Source organism: Pongo abelii, chromosome 11 (assembly GCF_028885655.2).
Source record: "Pongo abelii isolate AG06213 chromosome 11, NHGRI_mPonAbe1-v2.0_pri, whole genome shotgun sequence".
Taxonomy (NCBI): domain Eukaryota; kingdom Metazoa; phylum Chordata; class Mammalia; order Primates; family Hominidae; genus Pongo; species Pongo abelii.
Window position 1 is genome coordinate 91653973 of NC_071996.2, and position 19803 is coordinate 91673775.

At 33.5% G+C, this 19803-nt stretch overlaps 1 long non-coding RNA gene across 1 annotated transcript in view; it reads left to right on the forward strand.

Moving 5' to 3' along the window:
- Positions 1 to 14270, forward strand: part of LOC129058068 (uncharacterized) — a 130347-nt gene extending 116077 nt beyond the window's left edge. The window contains exons 2-3 of the long non-coding RNA XR_008522900.2: positions 8522 to 8575; positions 13184 to 14270. This is a non-coding gene — a long non-coding RNA (uncharacterized LOC129058068). The remainder of the gene's footprint in view (positions 1 to 8521; positions 8576 to 13183) is intronic.
- The last annotated feature ends 5533 nt before the right edge of the window (positions 14271 to 19803 follow it).

The following is a 19803-nucleotide window of genomic DNA, read 5'->3' on the forward strand; positions in this document are numbered from 1 at the left end:
CTTTCTACAGGCTGAATATTCATTATTTAAAATGCTTAGTTAGAACCAGAAATCTTTCAAATTTTGGATATTTCAGAATTTTGGAATATTTGCATATTCATAGTAAGATATCTTAGGAATGATATCCACGTCTAAACATAAAATTCATTTATCTTTCATATATACTCTATACTCATAGCCTAAAGGTAATTTTATACATCATTTTAAATAATTTCTCATAAAACAGTTTGTGTTAAGTACTTATGTATGGAATTTTTCACTTGTAGTGCCATGTCTGTGCTCAAAATTTTCAGATTTTGAAGCATTTCAAATTTTGAATTTTTGGATTAGAGATGCTTAATCTGTAATTATTTAGCTCTTCTTTGATATTTTAATTAATTTTTTTTTTAGTGTTCTACATGCATGTCCTCTACAAATTTGGTTGTATTTATGTCTAAGTATTTTTTTGGTGCTATTGTAAATATTATATATGTTTTAAATTTCAACATGTTCATGGCTGGTATAAAGGAAAGCAACTATCTTTTGAACATTAAATCTGTGGCCTGTGAAATTGTTCTATTTACTTATTAGTTCTGTTAATTCTTTTGTAGATTCTTTGAGATTTTCTGCATAGACAGTCGAGCCATCCACAAATAAAGACAAATTTATTTCTTCCTTTCCCATCAGTATATGCTTATTTCTTTTCCCTCTCTTACGGTAATCTGCTAGAACTTCCAGTGTTAGTTGAATAGTACTGACAAGAGAGGACACCTTTGTCTTGTTCCCAGTCTTAGTAGGAAAGCTCCAGTTGCTCAATCTTAAGTATGATTTTACCTGTTGGCTCTTTGTATATATTCCTTAATGTTAGGAAGTCACACTTATTCCTAGTTTGCTGATAGATTTTTATAATGAATAGGTATTGATTTGTGTTAAATGTTTTTCTTTGTTAAATTTATATGATCATATGATTTTTCTTCAGTAGCCTGTTGATGTGTTAGATTATATTCGCTGCTTTTTCAAATGTTGAACTAGTCTTGCACACCAAATAAATCCCATTCAGTTATGGTTATAATTCTTTTTATATGTCATTGGACTGGATTTGATACTATGTGGTGAGTTATTTTGGTTTTATTTCTTTACTTGTGATGTTTGTATCTGATTTGCGGGTCTTTACCTATTTTAGGGTAATGCTAGCCTCATCAAATGACTTAGGAAGTGTTCCTTCTGCTTCTGTTTTCTGGAAGAAATCATGGATAATTGAATTAATATCATTTCCTTCTTTAATGTTTGGTACAATACATCAGTCAATTTACCTGGGGTGGCTTCTTTTTCTTAGAAAATTATCAATTCTAATAATTTACAGCTAACCATTTATAACTCTAAATATAAATATAAATATATTTAAATATGCTTTTTATTTTCAATATATATTTAAATAAATATAAATATATAAAAATAAATAATAATTTATAACTCTAAAAATAATTTTCTGCCTTTATTCTTTCTGTGATGCTTTTCCTTTCTTCATATGGATCCAGATTTCTAATCTTTATCATTGTATTTGTGCCTAAGGAATTTTTTTTAATGTTCCTTGCAAAATGGTCTGCCAGCAAGGAGTTTTCTATTTTTATCTGAGAATGTCTTCATTTGTCCCTTACTGTTGAATGATAATTCCACAGAATACCAAATTCCAGGTGATTGGACTTTTTTTTTTCTTTTTCAGTGCATTAAATATTTCACTCAATTCTTTTCTTGATTGAGTGGTTTCTGATGAGAAGTCAGCTGTCATTTAAGTTAGTGATTGAAGAGATGATTTTTTTTTATATTAGCCACCTTTAATTGTTTTTGACTTGGAAGAATTTTTCAATATAGCTAATTATTATAATGATAGAAATAAAAATCTGCATTGAGAGTTATAAATGAGATTGACTTATGTTTTTTATTTTTCTTTCAGCTTTTTCTGTCAGTGCTAAACTGTCTTTGTAAAGAGTTTGGAAATTATTTTTTCTTCTATAAATTATATAATAATAAAAATGGCACTGGCATTATTTGTACCATATAGGACAAACAAGTCCACTGTGAAACCTTCTGCACTTTTTGCATTTGGAGGGATAAATATCAGAAGTGTTTTAAAAATGTTTCTAAATGCATGTGGAATTTTTATTTCCTGGGATTAAATTGGACTTTGTGTTTATGTTCAGAAAATTTAATACTTTTTATTTATTTATTTATTTATTTATTTTGATGGAGTCTGTCTCTGTCGCCAGGCTGGAGTGCAGTGGCGGGATCTCAGCTCACTTCAAGCTCCGCCTCCCGGGTTCATGCCATTCTTCTGCCTCAGCCTCCCAAGTAGCTAGGAATACAGGTGCATGCCACCACGCCCAGCAAATTTTTTTATTGTTAGTAGAGGCAGAGTTTCACCGTGTTGGCCAGGATGGTCTTGATCTCTTGACCTCCTGCTCTGCCCACCTCAGCCTCCCAAATTGCTGGGAATACTGGCGTGAGCCACTGCACCTGGCCAATAATCTTTTTTTTTTTTTTTAAACTAATGTTTTGTCCCCACTCACCCCAAAAGCCCTGTCTTTGGAATAAAATATGTAATTTGCATAATTTCTACTTTGAGTATTTATTGAGTTTTATTTGTGGTTTACTAAATGGCCAACTTTAGTAAATGTGCATCTAACAATGAAAGTGAAGTTGTAATCTTTGTTTCAATGAATATATTTGCTTAATACATGTAGATGTTAACATAGATAATATAAGCACATTATATATTTAACAATGTATGTTTACATTTTTCCATTTTATGAAATTCCTATACATTTTGTATCATATCATCCTGGTAAAGTATTCGATTTGAAGTTACTTTTTTGGTTGTTTGATTTCATTGTCCTCAGTCATTCATTGAAGTCTTTTAAAACATCACAACCTTGTCTTCATAACCATGGTAATAAACTGTAGGCTGCTATCATGTCCATGCATAGAGAAAAGTGTTCATAGCATAAACAGCAGGAGCCCTGGGAATCCTGACCAGGGGTCAGCAAGAGGTGACCCCAGGGCAAAGTGCATTGGAGGCCAGATGCCAGCTGTGGACTCAGTGACATCCAACATGGATTTGTAAAGCAAATAAGAATTCCAAGAATTATTAGAGAATGGGATTCTCTTAAAAGAAAAGTTTATATGATTCTTAAGCCATTGTGATTTTTTTCATTAAAAGACTTGTAAATTCATAGTCTATTGAGGCTCAGAAGAAAACATTACAGTGATACAGTTGCCATTTACTTAATTTTCAAAACATGCTAAGTTGTTTGATATTCCTAAAATTTCTTCTGCACAATGTCTGTACCTTTTACAAAACTGTGAAATTAGGATATGTTTCACAAAATGTAAGCAGAACAAAAAGTACATTAATTAGCTTGCATTTATGAATTTCCCACTCAAAGAGAATGTTGTCATTGCCAGCATGTATTTCTCCTTCTCTTCCTCCTAAAATTTTTAGGATTCCATCTTAGTGAAGACTGACTATGTTAACTTTTATAATAAAAGATTAGAGAGATAGAAAAATGGAGATAAAGTTTTAAAAAATCTGTTGAGAATGGAGGAAGAGTGATGACTTGAGATGATAAAATGGGTGGGAAGTGGGAAGGAGCTGTTATTAATGTTGCTGAGAATACTTTGATTCACTTCAGAAGCTGTGAAAAACATGTCAATGATTTTTAGCTGGGGAAATGGTTTGGTTGCTGAACTGCTTTTGTTTGACTTCTAAATGATACGAACAGAACTACAGGTGTGAGTAAAATGGTTAATCCTATTTCACTATAGCAACATATTAATAAGCATTTCTGTAATATACCTAGAAAAAAAACTGAGGAGCAACTATCAGATGGCTGCTGAGAATTTGCCTAGCTCTTTGGCAACTATTTTTTTGACTCTGGGTAGGAAAATACACAGTATTTAAAAAACAAGCGGTATTACAAGTATTTAAAACTCAGAGTTATTGTATAAATTATGATGTATGTAATATTTTTAAGCCATATTGAGATTACTGAGTTCATTTCTATCAGAGAATGATCATTCAGGAAGGATATGTTTATTTTTAAAAATGCGAAAGAGAACTGCTTATATTGTAGGATACTGCATCTTCCATGATAGCTTAAACTTTTTTTTGTCTGAAATTAATAGCCAGTGGGCCATGGTTATCATATTTCAATATTAACATTCTTTTTAAGTCAGTATAGACATACAACTCAGTTTTAACATACTTTTGTGCAGTCAGTTATAGCCATCATCGTTATTTTTATTAAAATTTATAATCCAAAATATTTTGCCTTTCAAGTGGGAGACTCAGAAACAATTTTATAATATAAATACTACATTAATATTGGCCTATAATTACAGTTTTCTTTTCTTTCAAATAATACTATTTCCACTAATCACAAGCCAGTTATTTGATTTATCTAATACGTAACTGTATAAATCTATAAATCATTTCTGTTTAGCAATCTTTGGAGTAACATCCAATAGATTTATGTTTTAATTCTCTTGATGTTGAAATTGAACTTGCTTTACAGGATTCTGTTCACTTTATTTCTAAGCCATTTTGCACATTCTATAAACTGCCTAATTACTAAAGAAAGTTTTTTATTTACAAAATTTTGAGCCCAGCTGTTTCCCATTTTTATGTTTTATGTACGAACTTGTTTACAAGGCACTAAAATAGAATTATGTGATTCATAAGAAAATGTTTTCTTATATTCTAAAGATTGGCCAAAAATAATCATTGAACAAGGCCAACATAGTTTCTCAGAGAAGGAAGACAAATTTATAAAGGAATATGGCCTATGTGGATTTTTAGTGAAGCATGATTTTCTGGAATCAAGACTTTAAAACATGTGTGACTTCAATAACCTTCAGAACCAACTTCTTTTCTTGAGACAATCTGTGTGAATCTGGAAATTAGCTGCCTGTCCCTTTCTCCACCACATCCAATAAATTTTGCACTGCTATTTAGCTCCATCATTTATATGTGAATGTAAGTTACTGTAGCAGTGCCTTCAAGAAAAACCTGGCCATCCAGTTGCAAAAAGAACAGCTGGCTGATAGTCTTCAGCTGTTAGTATCTTCCAGATCTGCCTCAGCTTTTGAGCCAAGGCCAAGGACTTATGAGCAGTCCCAGGCAATGATTGGGCATGGTTTGGATAGTAGGATCTGGTAATTTTTGCAAAGTGTGAGACTTATCTGACTAGCAATCTTTGCTCCAGAGAAAAGATTGGGCTAAGTCTTTGTTACAAATGCATTATAGTCTGAGACTCTCCCTGCCTAATCCTGCTTCCTCTGTTCAGGGTATTACCTCTCAATAAATCTCTGGAACTTCTAACTTCATTTCATCATCTGACCATATATTATAAACTCCATATATCCACTGTCAAAAATACATTTCTAGATCTTATTTGATGAAGTAAGAGGAAAAAACAAACTCTAGACTTGGAGCCAGAGGATATGGGTTTAAGTCTTGTTTCCTAACATTTTCTAATTTTATGACTGGTAAAATTGTTTGGCCTCTCTAATTACTAGTGTGCTTATCAATAAAACAAGTGTCATAATATCTACATGCCCAGAGAATAGGTTGAGGCTAAAATGAGAGCATGCATGTAATGGATTTTTGAGGAATGTTCTAATGCATGGGCTTATTATATAACTAAGTGGCCATCAATTTATTTCTGTGTTCTTAAATCTCACTCTCATCCTATCCTGTTGACAGTATTGTGCTTAAAGTATAGAGATAGGGCCAAGTGGCCGATTTCTAGATTCATAGGAACTTTGAACGTGAAAGATAGAGTCAACCTTCATTTATCTGTAAAGGTGATATTGTCCTATTTCTGCAGTCTTTTAAGGTATAATGGATATATCCCATGCAGATCTATCCAAGCAAAAAAGGCCAAGCAGAAGACTAAATGCTGAGAAATCAAACATGAAAACATGAGCTTTCTGCACTCAGATTTCTCAAAGACTAACGAGGCAATTTGCAGTGTAAACAAATGATCACAGCACAAGTTCCAGAAAGAGGTGTAACTACGCATTAGCAACCGTAACAGTATAGGAAGAAGTTGATAATTAACTCTTGTAGGATTGAGGGGGTGATTTTATATAGGAGGTTGTATCTAATCTTAATGTGAAAAGGTAAATTAGATATTCTTCAGCCCAGTAAATATGGAGTGAGGAAAATGGATTCCAAGCAGACAAACTAGCATTTCCAAAGGCCTAGATACAAAATAACAATTTTCTTTTGGGAACATAATTTGTTGGTATATATGGTGTTTGTGTCAGACAGGGGAACATGAGTACCTTAAGAGAGATGGGAGTGAAAAAAAGCAAATGAGTTGTGAGAGGTCCGGTGTACTATAATAAAGTCTTTGACCTTGGTAGAGTGTGTGAGAGAGGACACCATTTTTAGGAAGAAGAGACAAAATTAGCTGCTTTTCAATTAAGAAGTTTTACTCTGACAGTAGTGTACAAATAGGATGGAAGTGGAGGATGAAGAGGCAAAGACTATAACAATGATTCAGGTGTGAAATCAAAGTGTGTTAGTGGTAATAGCTCTATGCAAAAAAATACAAATGTAGGCACAGAAATGACAAGTATTGTCTGCTGACAGGATGCAGAGAGGAATTGCCATAGCACAGGGAGAAGGAAGAATCCCGAGTTGAACTTTCTTATTTATAGGTTAGGTGATTGGTTGTGAAAATGCAGGACATGGAAGATAATTTTTTTAAGTTTTTATTTTCAATTTTGGAAGGAGGGAAAGGAGTATGGATTAGAGTTCAGTTCTGGATGTAATGAGTCTGAGTTTTCCCTAAGATATTCTAACATGTGAATTAGGATTTATTTCTCTAACACTTAGGAGCTTTGCTGAGCTTCAGGCTGCATTGAGTCCTTTAAGAGACTTCAGAATCAGTACCATGGAAGTGCTACTTAAAGCCATGTGTCTTTCGATTTGTCTATGGGGAGAGAGTGAGGATAAAAAGAGAACTGGGATACCACTATAAAAGGGAACTATATATATAAAGGAAAAAGATCTACTTGTAACATAAAAGTTCCACTTTTTCCACACAGCAAAACTAATTTGAGAGTTTATAGCTGCCTGTTTGCTCAATGCAAAATTCAATTACATGTGTAGAATAATGAATCTTTGCTTAATAATACATTTTACTGAACTCATTATTTTTTCTACCATGAATTTTAATATAAACATAAATTTAAAAATTCTATTTTATTTAATTTAAAGTTTAAAGGTAAACTGATAATGACAGCCTGTAGCTGGAGCTCCAGCTGTGGAGGAAATTCTTGGCAGCTACCAACAGTGGCCTTCAATCTTCAGGATTAGACCCTTAAGTAACTCCATCTTTGTCACTGACACTTGCTTATGGTGGACTAATCTGATACCCAAAGGAAGCAGAAATGCCTGTGTCACCCACCCCAGCAGACAGATGCCTCCCCTTGCTGTTTATTTTGTGATGATAACATACATAGAAAATATGATTTTTCTATTTCAAGAGCAAACATCTATATGGAAGAAAGCAAATCTTTTTAGAAATAAAACAATTAAAATGCAAGTATCTGTACCTACAAGACTTTCTTTGTGTTTGCAAGTTAATTGCCTTCATATCATATAAGCCTATGTTGCTTTAACTATCTTTACATTGAACTCTGTTATTAGAAATTTACCTGTATCATGAATTTAAAGGACATTATGGTAAGTGAAAAAGGCCAGGTCCATAAGGACAAATACTGCGTGATTCCACCTATATGAGGCACCTAGAATAGTCAAACTGAAGAACAATAGTTACTATGGGGTGGGGGAAGGAAAAATGGAAAATGAGGAGTTGTTCGAGTCGTATAAAGTTTCAGTTGTGCAAGATGAATTAGTTCCAGAGTTCTGCTGTACCGCATAATGCTTATAGGCAACAATGCTGTATGGTACACTTAAAAATATGTTGAGGGTAGATCTCATGTTAAGTGTTCTTATTTCAAACAAACAGAAATCATCGGAACACAAAACCTTTTTGTGGTGATGAATATGTCTATTATCTTGATCCTGGTGATGATTTCACGGGTGTATACATATGCCCAAACTCATCAAATTGTACACATTAAATAAGTGTAATTTTGTATATCAATTATACTTCAATAAAGCTATTAAAAATAAAGATTAGTAAATTATTCCCACTTTGAGTTAGTCTCTCAAACCATTGAAACTGGAATCATTAGCATACATTTAAAGTTACAGTTTAGATAGACTCAAAATGAAGGTGTCATTGCAGTAATCTCTTTTAATATACGCTAGACATCTACCTCCATTTAACCAAAAAAAGCACCGGATTTTTCTATTTACTAGGTGCTTTTGACACATAAAATGATCCTTTTTATGTCTTTTGCTTCTGCTAAATTGCTCATTATTTTCAAATACATTTGCCATATCACCTACTTTCTTTGTGCTTAACATACACGCAAATTAAAAACTTATGTTCTGGGTTGCTGGCAGGTCTATCTACAGTCCTGAAGTCTTCCACTGGAGGAGAAAATTGGAAGAAATAAGGTAAAATTACAAAACCTGGATACAAAAAAAATGTAATCTGTATTCAATTTTTTTTGCATTAACTTCTCATCAACCATGAACAATGAACAGATCTTAACATATTAGTGTAAAAAGATGTGATTTTTAATGACATCCTTATTAGTGTTGTCTATATAACATTTCTGAAAATGTTTCCATGTGTTTTGAAATTCCTTTAAAATAAATGTTCTGGAATAATATGAAGAGAAATAAAGATACTTTTGGGAGTGGGAGGGATGCTTTGGAAATCATCACATTCCAAATTCCCACTATCTTTTAAAGTATGACCTACATCATCTGGGGATAAAATAATATAAAGAAGTGAAAGCCTGTGAGATCACTTAAGTCTTCCTTCAAGTATCTGGAGAAGGCATCATGATCTTGCCTTACACAGTATACTCACAGTGAATAAATAAATAAGGTTGCATACCCAATATCTTATATTTTAACAGTTTTTTTCTTGGTTTCAACCTATTTAAAATACATACATAAAAATGACAAATTAACCACTTAAAAAGTTTTTGTAACTTATCTTTCAGTAGGATGCCAAAAATGTATGACTCATGAGAAAGGAATCTATTGCATGAAAACATTCAGGAAGTAGACATACTTACTAGAGTTTTGCTTAAGTATCAAGTCAGTTGTAATCACTTTGTAATCTAAAAATCATTTAGGGAATGCTCATCAGGTGAAATATTAGTTTTGAGAAGACTTTGTGACAATTTTCTTGTAATTATAATTTTAAAAAATACTATCTGAACATTTAATATCTGTTAATTATCAAGATATATTTTAAAGTATATTTTAAAAGTCAGATCACACTGGACTATTAGAAATGAGTTAAAATATAGACAAATTTTAAAATAAAGCAAAGTGAGGCATTTAAATGATCATTTCCTATTTTTAATTTTCTGAGAAGTTAGGTAAACCTACTTTCTGTCTCATCCCCTCCCCACAATAAAATAAATTATGTCATGTAATTTATGTCATATTAAATAATGAGAAGAACTAAAACATCAAATGTCAATGCAAGAGAATACATTTCTGGGCTGACAGAAACAGAATCAAGAAGAATGATGGCCAGATAGCATGGAATCAATTTATATCTGGCAATAACACTAAAAGAATAGAATTTCTTTTGTGAGATTTTTTTTTACATTGGGTACAGCAATTTATGCATCATTAGTAACATCTGTGACCACAAAAAGATCAGTTAAAGCAAGGAAGGAGAAAGAGAGAGAGAGAGATAAGAGATAATAGAGAAAAAAGTTTTGATTAATTCAGTTTCTTAACTGCATCTCTAGTTTTTTTGTGTTGTTTTCTAGTAACAGGAAGTCATAAAGGAATCTAGAGTAGGCTAGATACGTGCAAATGTTTCCACTACATATCCACTTGAGTGTACGAAATACAATCATATTTACACCCCACTTCAGTGAGTTAGAGAAAGATAGCACTTCTCTGGATGATTTGTTTGGTCACAGGACAAGCTTGAACATGATCACTTAGTGCCTCACTCCTATTTGTCAGGCTTTATATAACAGCGACTTATGCTAAGAAGCTGTATCATGTTCATCAGATATAAATTATGTTTGTATTGCAACATTTCTATTAAAATAGTATTTTCAATGTTTATGTTGTTTATATTAGGCAAATCACTGTAGTTCTTCATAAGCAATAAATGGAATGGATTGTCCTGCAAGTTAAGGAGTTTTGTCTTTTCTCTTGGGCCAACTTAAATCTTAATTGGCTGTCCACACCATGAGCTTTGGTTTTGGTAGTGTCATGTTGTGGACAAAGAATTTCAGTCTGAGTCCCACCTGACTGACAAAAGCATTTTGGCTTATTCTGAATGCCTGGATGTTTTCTTTCAAAATATTATTTGAACTGTAACCTTTCAAGGTCCCAGCACTAATGCTTAAAGGAAGCATAACATTCTCCAAGGATTTCACAGAAAGAGTAACACAAAGTGTGTTCAATTAAATTTATTTACCATGATTTTAATTCCTTGTATGTGCCTACTATGTACATGAAAGTGTTTAATGCAGATTTTTTTTAAAAAATGTAAAATTATAATTTTAAAAAGCCCAAATACAAGATAAATTTCAAACTTTGGTAAAATAAATGTCTTCACATTTCGCAGCCTGCATGTCATCATATAAAATCTGCCCCTAAAATCAGTATCTGAATATTGAGGTGGTTAGTCCTTTGCTCTGAGGTATGTCAAGCAGTTCAGAAACAGAGTAGCTAACATAGTTTATTGCAGGACAAAGATTCAGTATCTTCAGCAGCCAAAAATATTTCTAAGATTACTTCAGGATAAACCCACTATGTATGGATTATTCTACATCATGGCCATTTGCTGGCAATAAGAACTGTTCTCGGTTGGTGACTTAATAATATGGGGTAGTGACAGTGGCAATCAGATAGAAATGATGAAATTAGAGTTAACACTGGCACCAGCCCTCTGAATATCAGTAGAAGAAACTCATCCTTTCTTCTCACTGCAGAAACATAACAATATTCACAAAACACACAGAGACAGACATAACGTTTGCTCAGAATTATTGGCATAATTCTCAATTATGTGCAAGCTACCAGAGAAGTCAAAAGGAAGTTAAATGAAAAACTTTTAGTTGTAGAAGCTACTTAGGCTCCAAAGTAAGAATCACTACTCTATTGAAAAGTTATTTTACTAAGGGTAGAAAATTATTAGCTCTATTAATGAGGAATCTATCAACAGCATTAAAGCAGTTTATTTTAAAATTACATAGCAATTCTGTAGTGAAAATAAAGGACTGTTCTAGAAGGCGAAGGTATGAATTACCGTTCTTTCTTTCTGTTTACATACACACAAACACACAAACATATATGTGTGTGTAAATATACATGGAGAAACACATCCCAAAAGGTTGAGTCTCCATAAATTTGTATTTATTTGTGTGTGTATAAATATTTATGCATATATCCATATATTATATTCTATGTCTATATTATACATATGATATATATACAATGTATATAATCCATGTTTAAAAAATTTACACACACACACACACACACACTCCTTTAGAGACTCAAGCTTTCTGGTTCATTTTCTTCATCTATAAAATCAGAAAGCTGAACAATTGCTAGGGATTTTATGGCTATAAACATATTATTTAATAAATTGTATCACTTTCCCTCTGGTAAAAATGACCACTGTAGACTGGTATGAGGCTAGAAAGAAAAAGTTGTCATTTAAGAATTCTATATTTGCAGGAATCATTTTCCTTCCTACCTTGTAGAACCTTTTCAAAGTATTTGATAAGAGCTAAAAATTCATAAAACTATTAATTTCTTAAATGTCAGTATATGGATGTAAGAGGAGGCAGTTAATATGTCTAGAGGAAATATAATCTTGAATAACTGTCAGGGCTGTTATAGCTGAACTTGAATAATCTGGAACAAAGCATGTATGTACTTGCCAAAAATACTAAAATTTAATAAATCTGTTAACACTGGTCTAGATGAAAGATATTTTGAGGCCTTCCACTTATGGGAACAACCTTACATCCCACTATGTAGACAATATTTTTCTTTGATCTGCATTCTTAGTTAAGTGTATTCCTCTAGTATTTAAAATATATAAACACGATAACCTGCTGGATAGAATGAAAAACCACAGGTAAATGCAGCCGGTCTAAATAAAATATGTCTAAAATATATTCTCATTTTCTATCATATAGCCCTAAAACATTGACTACTCTTTTCTTCTATTAAAAACATTAAGCAATACTTTTCCCATTTTCCTTTTAGACAGACTAATAGTAATTGATTGATCCATTCTAAGAAATGAAAAGGAAATCTCAGCTCCTCAGAGACTAACATCTGAAGTAATAATCAGAATAAATCTTATAAAAGATTTCTATTTTAATTAGAATTATTTCATTTTAAATATGCGTGTATCATTTATTTTCCCCCAGTTTTATCCAAACCCACAGTTATACTTTGAAATATACATGTTGAGTATATATTTATTTTAACATGCCAGTATGATTTTAGAGTAAAATTTTTCAAGGCTTACTATGTTTATAACTTGAACTTAACTTTTAAAATCTTATTGTAATAGGTAATTTGTTCTGAGTTTTTTAATGACAAGGATACTAAAAGTCTTCCGAATATTAGCTCTGGATTTTGAAGCATTGATACTGTAGATCAGTTGAATAAAAAACACAGAGGACAGACTTTCCATTTCTTCATTATAGAGAGTATGGACTTTCTGAACATGCATGATAATTTATGCCATATATTTTCCAAAATTTATAAGCTATGGTGACAGATAATAGAAAATGCTTGAGTATTTGTATTTTGGTATTGGGTGACAAATGTTTGGAAAAAGACTAGAGAAAATAGTGGCTTTTTTGTAGTCTCAGGCAGGCAATAAAGACATACCTGCCCTGTTATATTTTGTTTGTTTATTCTCTCTCTCTCTCTCTCTCTTTCCTTCCTTCCCTCCTTCCCTCCTCCTTCCCTTCCTTCCTCCCTTCTTTCCTTCTTTCCTTCCTTCCTGGCTTCCTTCTTGTTCTTTCTTTCTCTATTTCTCTCTCTCAGGATTAATGAACAAGGGAAATGAAGACTCAGCTGTTACAGGCTATCCTTTGAACCTGGTGGGAGCAACAGGGCACATACTCTAGAATCACTGGCTGGTCTAGAGTCTGCATTAGCACCAGCTCTGGTAGGTCAGACCAGCTCACTCGGTCTCTCACTCTGTGCTTAGGCACAATTTATACCATTCCTTTTTATATTCATTCTACCACTATTTATTGAATAAATATTATGTATAGTATGTGAGTTACTGCCGATGTTAAAGTAAAAAAACCACGTGTACTTAACTTAGTTGGCTTACATTTGAAAGAGGAATTTGTAAATAAGCAATTACAAGTATAGAGCCCATGTGGAAAGCTCGTATTGAACATAAAACTACTTAGAGACTGGACTCAACATGTCATCATGTCCCAACCCTTTCATCATCATCACCAAAGCAATTGCAACTCTGGAAGCATTCTGGTATGGAATGAGTTTTCTTTTTCTATATCTGTAATCACTTCTTTAAGAGCTGAGAATTCTGTTTTATTTTCTAGGCCCATTATCTCTCTACTTTGTCTACTTATCCCACTTTCTCCCTTCCTCCTCTCTAACATCCCTTATGGGCTTGGGTGATTTTGTGCTGGCCCTCAACTTGCATCTGCCACTCAACAATAGTAAAAAAGTGGCCAGGCCTAAAGAATCTTCCTTTAGGAATATTTCTTCAACTTAGGATCATCTTAGGTCATAACTCTAGCAACTTATAAGTAAATGTTCTCTCTTTCAAGGGCAGGGGCTGAATTCTCTTGCTAAGAAAATTAGACTTTCTTTGTCCTGGTAACATAAAACAAGATACTTGCTTTTATAAAGGTGGGTGGAAAATGAAATAGAAGATTTAGTCATTCCTGGAACAATCAGGGAGGACTTCATAGAGAAGGTAGCCATTGAAATGAGATTTCCTGGTTGAATAACAGTAAAAACTATCTAGGCCATTGTCTCCAGCCTTCTTCCTTCCTCTGAACCACTTTCCACCCCCAATACAGCCCTGCTTCTCCTTTCATCTCTCAACTAGCTGACCATGTTTGTCCCTTCTCAAGCAAACTCATACATTTATGGCCCAGATTTTATTTTTTCCTGGCCTTTTTTTTTTTTCTTTTGAGACGGAGTCTCGCTCTGTCTCCTAGGCTGGAGTGCAGTGCCACGATCCAGTTCACTGCAACCTCTGCCTCCCGGGTTCAAGCGATTGTCCTGCCTCAGCCTCTGGAGTAGCTGGGACTACAGGCACGTGCCACCATGCCCAGTTAATTTTTTTGTATTTTTAGTAGAGATGGAGTTTCACCATGTTAGCCAGGATGTTCTCGATCTGCTGACCTCGTGATCCGCCCGCCTCGGCCTCCCAAAGTGTTGGGATTACAGGCGTGAGCCACCGCTTCTGGCCTCGCCGGCTTAAAGTGAAAAACGGAACAAAACTCAGAGTTTCTTCAAATGACCACGGTGTCGTGGGTGTGGAATGCTATGTATGTGTTTGGAGATGTAGCAGGAGAGTGGCAGAAAGGGCCAAATAGAAGACTACAGGGAGGGACATGTTGAAGTGTCAGAGGCAAAGGCACAGAGGACTTGTGGAGTTAAATAAAATATTTGCCTTTCACATGTGTCGGTGACTTATGCATAAAGATTTAGCCATGGAATAGGGAACATTGCCAACAAATCCAAATAACCAAAAGATATAATAAAAATAATGGTAATTTGGCTGGGCATGGTGGCACACGCCTGTAATCCCAGCACTTTGGGAGACTGAGGTGGGCAGATCACGAGGTCAGGAGTTCAATACCAGCCTGACCAACATGGTGAAACCCTGTCTCTACAAAAAAATAAATTAGCTGGCTGTGGTGGCACGCACCTGTAATCCCAGCTGCTCAGAAGGCTGAGGCAGGAGAATCGTTTGAACCCAGGAGGCAAAGGTTGCAGTGAGCTGAGACCGCACCACTGCACTCCAGCCTGGGCTACACAGCAGGACCCTGTCTCAAAATAATAATAACAATAGTAATAATAATAGTAATTTATACTTTATGTAGACTGTTTCATTTTTTCTAGTTACTCTGATGAATATAATGCATATACAAAGCGCTAAATGCCATAGTAATTTTTGAACAAGTTTTCTTTAATCTTAAAAGTAATTTTTAAAAAATTCTCAATCAATACCTTCAGTAGTACCATTCAACATCAAACTAGTCATTATATGTGCCTATCTTAATTTTACTATCTCATATTTAGGAATCTGGATTTTCAGAAAAGAAATGCCAGAGAACAATTATTCATCTTATCAAGGATTCATTCAAGAATTCCATTAAATTGTAAGGTCCTCTAGGAATTTACAAAATTTGCATTTATTTGAAACTTTTTAAGGGAGAAATCTGTTATAAAAACCGGAAACATGTGATGCTATGTTTTCCTACAATTTCCAGACAATATTTAAGTATTAGTCTTATGTAATGTGCACAAGAAATGCCAACTCTTCAATGAGATTTTTTTCAACACATCAGAGTTGGAATTAGTCTTTCTCCTTCCTGTGCTTTCACTAAACTTTTATTTTTTAACCTCTTTTAGTGTTTACCTCCTTTTATCCTTCTATCCATGTTTGTTTTACACATGCTGCCTCACCAGCTAGTTTTTTGAGGTCCAAGCTATGTTGTATCCATTTTCCTTCCTCTATGATTCATAGCAAAATGCATGAAACATAGTAGATATATAATAAATGCTTGCTAACATGCATGTAGGAGTAATTGAAAGTACATATTGGAATTTAAACATAGAAATTGAAGGAGATTGGATAAGAAAAAATATTTGATAACAAATGCTGTATTAGGAGTTACTTTAGGAATGACTTAAACTAGGTCTCTGTTCTTCGGAGTTAATTCCTCAGACAATAAGCATATGCATTCCAAATGTTTCTGTTTTGCTTCAGTAACAAGAAAATCACAGGTGTAACTGTCAACATAACATATTATCCAGAATAACATTTTTATGTCACCTAAATGGAGCATGCAAAATGTTTTTGACAAAAGAATTCAATCCAGAAATTATTTATTAAAACCCAACTGTGTGTGTATGTATGTGTGTAAAACAACACCAGGTAGAGATAATAATGGAAAATAAATTTAAGATCTAGAATCTCCAGTCATGCAATGCACACCCTAGATAATTAATATTCTTAACAAACTTTTTAAAGTCAAATTTTCTTACTAAAAATCTGGCCAATTTATGTTTTTAGTTCAATAATTTGAACATTGCTTTCAAATTGTCTTCTGACACCTTTACTAGCAATTGATATTATCCATCTTTTTCTTCAAATTTCATTAATATAGGGAATGAAAAATTGTTTCTGTTTTAATGTGCATTTTCCTAATTATTAGTGAGGGTGTGTGTCTTCTAAATGATTACTGGCCACTCCTATGTATCGGCTGTTAACTATCTATTTATATATTGGCTTCTTTACATTGAGCTTTTATGTTTAGGAGTGAAATTTTAGATCTTTTAAAATGTATTTTATATGTAAACCCTTTAGTATATGTGCATTAGTCTGTTTTCACACTGCTATAAGGATCTACCTGAGACTGGATAATTTATGAATAAAAAAGGTTTAATTGACTCACAATTCCACAGGCTTAATGAGAAGCATGACTGGGAGGCCTCAGGAAACTTACAATCATGGCAGAAGGGGAAGCAAGGACCTTCTTCACGTGGTGACTGGAGAGAAAGTGCAAGGGGGGAGGGGCCACCCACTTTTAATCCGTCAGATATTGTGAGAACTCACTCACTATCATGAGAACAGCAAGGGGGAAATCAGCCCCTATGATCCAATCACCTCCCACCAGGCCCCTCCTCCAATTTGACATAAGATTTGGGCAGGGACACAAATCCAAACCATATCAATATGTATTGCAAATATTTACCCAACCTTTTCACTTGTTTTTTAATTTGCTCTACAGCATATATTGTCACGCAGATATTTTTATTTTAATGCAGGCTAACGTAACTACCTTGTTTCTTGAATTTACATTTTGAGGGTTACTTGATATTGTCTTCAGTTCTACAAATCAAAATTATGATTACATTCCTCAGTTATACATATGACATGATATAGGTTTTTAAAAGTAAATGTTTTGGTCTTACTGAAATTTATTTTTTTTGTTTATATTTTAGTGTAGAGATTTAACTTTATATTTTTTCCTAGATGAAAGTCAGTCAAATATTTCAACACGATTTAATGTCTTTTCCAGTTTTTCTCTGAAATAAATTCAGAACAATTAAGGAGTACATTATGGAATGGACTTATCTAAGAATCAAGGAAAATTGTTATTGAATGAAGGGGAAAAAAACACAACCTCTTTTGAGTATGAGTACAAACGAATAAAGGGAGATGAGCAGCAGCAGGGCATTGTAGTTAGGTAAGGCTTATTTGGTTTAATATTTTCCACCCCCTAAATGAGTTAAGACACTTTAGCCTCACGATATTCAATTCAGAATACTAGAAGAAAAGTTGATCCTTTGTTATTGGTTTATAAAAGCGTGTGTCTGAGATGATGGAAGGCTCCAATGTTGCAGCAGCAAAAGAACAATTTTGAGCATTTTGGACCTCTATACACATGGGGTGGGCATTGCTGAGTGGTGGCAAGTGACAGGAAACAGGCTTCTTGCTTCCATGGTCTGTGGTGGACAGTGATGTTTGCAGGTTTGCAGGCTGCATGTGGGCCTCAGGCATTTGTCAGGGTGGGTGGTCGGGCTGTTTCTCTGCATGAGTCAGAAGGAAGAGACCCAGCTGAGTATACGAAATAAATTCATTCCATTTGATTTCTCTGTTACAAGAATAATACAACTATTAGCTAATGTTAAAATTGATGTCTACCAGGAATTTTGCTAAAATTTACAAGTATATATTTGGCTAAGATCTCTGAAAGAAGGATGAGTAGATTGAGATCAAAGAATAAGCAAAATAAGATATATTCCGTAAATGAAACTGTAATAACTTTTATTCACTATATGAATGCTATTTACCTCCCCAACAACATATAGAATATCTTCTTCAGAGAATAAATTGCTTCTAAGCCATTGTAGAAATTTTCCATTGTTTTTATTTTCAAAACTTCAGATTACAAAATATTACTATTTACATAATATGGTTTTTGATGAATTGCTGCAATTTGTCACTTTAACTTTTTGGGTTGTTTAATATTAAGTGTAAGAAAATACTTAGGAAATTTAAATGTTATTTACTACATGATAAGAAAAAGATATAGTTTGATGTATTTCAAAATTTTTATTTCATAGAAAATGTATCATCATAGATATATCATATCACCACCCTTAAGGTTTGCACCTGGGTTGGCTGAAATCTGAAATCCCAAGTCTAATTTAATATAAGTTTTTATTTTAGTCTTAGGCACAGTCTTGAATCATTAAGTTGTCTTCATTTGCATTAGCAATAGTTATGAATCCAATTTCGCACCATGAGTGACTTTTAACTTCATCTTTACTGATATAAATATCACAGTGTACTACGGATGGAAGAGAAGCCTGCAGTAGAATCAAATACAGGAGAAAACCTATAATGCACCTGGGTATTTGCAAACTTGGAGTATTTGAGAAGAAATAAATTGTTTTAGTGCATTTTCTCCAGCCTTCTTGATAAAAAAATTGGCAAATTGAGGCACACAAAGGATAAGTGAGTTGGCTGATAAGGCAAAGCTAATTTGTTCAGAGCTGGGACAAGCCCCTAGTCCCCTGAATTCCAGTGTCTCAGGATTCTTTTCTGATGTCTAACTAGCTGCTTAGATGTAACATATTCCAATATTTGAATTTAAATAACATTGTATTATTGACACTCTTAATTCTAGACAATATTTTAGGGTGAAGTGTGTAAGTTCTAGAGAAATATGATATATTTCAAATCCTGACTATTGTTTCCTAATTGTATGACTCTGGCAAGTTACTTAACCTCTCTAGATGTCTATTTCTTCCATTGGCAAAAACAGGACTCCTAGTTATTAATGTTATATCTACCACAAAATCCATCATAGGGCTCAAATAGGGTAATCCCTCTAAAGCACTTATATTAACACTCGACACGTATTGATCCAGACAAACGTTGCTGATTATTATTTTCATCACAGTCTCAAACTTTGCTATTAAGTGTGACTATTCCTTATCACGTATTATTTTGAACTATATTTACTTTATCCCATACATAATGCTCTCTGATGGATAATCTGACCCATTCTGGAAATTAGCATATACCCCAGTCAGATGGATGCTTAAGGGTTGAGGTGTCTTCCTTTGAAAATTATAATTTAATATAAGTTGTTTTATTTACATTGTTAAGAGAGACGTTTAGCCTACTTTAATTATTCTGCAAATACTTATTAGCTTGCCTTTCAGTGAAAGAGATGATCATTTGCATATATTTCAATCTGAAATAAAATTATAGGATATACGTGCACCACACCTGCATTTGGAAGCATGGTATATATGTGTAATAAATTGTGTGTCTTTGGAAGTCTGTGATTTAGCTTAATTTAGTTTTTCCAATTTTTAAATATTTTTCATTAATTAGTTGTGATTTCTCTATGCATTATGCCTCTTTTGTAACT